Here is a 1,589-nt window from a genome sequence, read left to right as displayed (position 1 = left end):
CCTCCCCCTCCTCCCCCTCTCCTCCCCTCTCCTCCCCTCTCCTCCCCTCCTGGTTCTTCTGACACCTCCCTCAGGTTGAAATGTCTCCACACGTGTTTCTCTCGTCTGTGTTCAGCAGAAGTTGGTGAACGACCTCCATGAAGATGGCGTGCAGGTGAACTGTCCCGTGATGTTAGAGAATTGTTGATGTCTTGCAGCAGTGAAAGCACCTCTGTGTGGGTATGACTCTTAATCTTTCCTCTTAAAGGAAAAATAAATAAATAAATAAATAAATAAAATAGAGAGAATCAGCCAGAATGTATGCAAAGCTTGTTTTGGAAATTATTTATTCAAATTATTTAAAAAGCATATGTCCAAACATCCATATCAGTATTCTGGTTTAAATTTTCAGTTGTCAAAAAGTTTAATATTTCAAACCTCAACTGCAAGCTAACTCTCCAAAGCCTTCCGTTTGTTTATTTTTATTTTTATTTAGTTTTAGTGTCAAATCAGGACTGGTTAGAAACCCGGGTGAAAGACGACTCCTCGGCCAAAGCTTCAGCTCTGACTTTTATCACAGTCTGCCAAGAAAAGACTGAAGTCCTCACAGTAATCGGTTAAAGGAGAGGCCGACAGGAAGTCGGAGACGTATTTGTTATCAGAAACATCAAAATCAGCCATTTATGTGTCTTATTGTTGCTACAAAAAAAAAAAAAAAGATTGAAAATTGTTTGAAGTTTTACTAGCTTTCACCTACTGTGCTATGAACATGGGGTAAAAAAAGGCATGACAGTGATAGGAAAATGTTCTGGTAATTGCTGTGGTGGGTTTCTTCAATTAGTGCCTATAATTTAAAGTTTCACTTCAGTTGGAACATCATGTTTTGTTTGTACGTTTATCACTTTGTGCCAATTTTGCATTTCTTTGCCAACGTTGCTTTCAAGTTCGCATCAGTGCTCAATTGATTTGCTTGCCTGTTCGTTTTTGTAACTTGAATCCACACATTTATAATTGCTTTAAAAGAGTTTCTTATGCGCCTTTGTATTTATAACAAATTACTACTCGTTCTTTAAATGAAACTATTTATTAAAGAGATGGGTGCCTCTGTCAAAGCTCCAATTCGGTGGGAAGCCAGGATGAATGTTGCAAAAATACCACACACTTTGTGTGAACGTTTTTGTTAAATAAACTTTTTTTATATCCACAAACATGACATTTGAGTTCCCTGTGTAAAGTCACATTTCAAATAAAAACTGAGAAGTTCTGTCTGTTTCTTTCTTCTTTTTTTTTTTTTTTTTTTTTTGAATCCCAACTTTTTCGACTTTATCTGCTTTCCCTTCCTTCTCATTTGATTTTCCCATCCACTTGTAGATTTTTTTTAAACAGAAAGTACTGCTGATTCTTGAGCAAGGTTGCTACTTTTAAGAGTAGGTTTTTTTTTTTTTTTTTTTTTTAATCCATCCAGCCGTTTTCTTTACCTGCTTTTTCCTTTTCGGGTCCCAGGGCAGCTGGGGTCTAATAGCAGCTCCAAGAATAAGTTTACTTTGATCAGCAAACTGCAGTTATTCTGTGGGTGAAGACCTCCTGGACTCTAACTTAGGATCCACCTA

This window comes from Kryptolebias marmoratus, linkage group LG24 (genome assembly GCF_001649575.2).
Source record: "Kryptolebias marmoratus isolate JLee-2015 linkage group LG24, ASM164957v2, whole genome shotgun sequence".
Lineage (NCBI taxonomy): Eukaryota > Metazoa > Chordata > Actinopteri > Cyprinodontiformes > Rivulidae > Kryptolebias > Kryptolebias marmoratus.
This window is presented reverse-complemented; position numbering follows the sequence as displayed.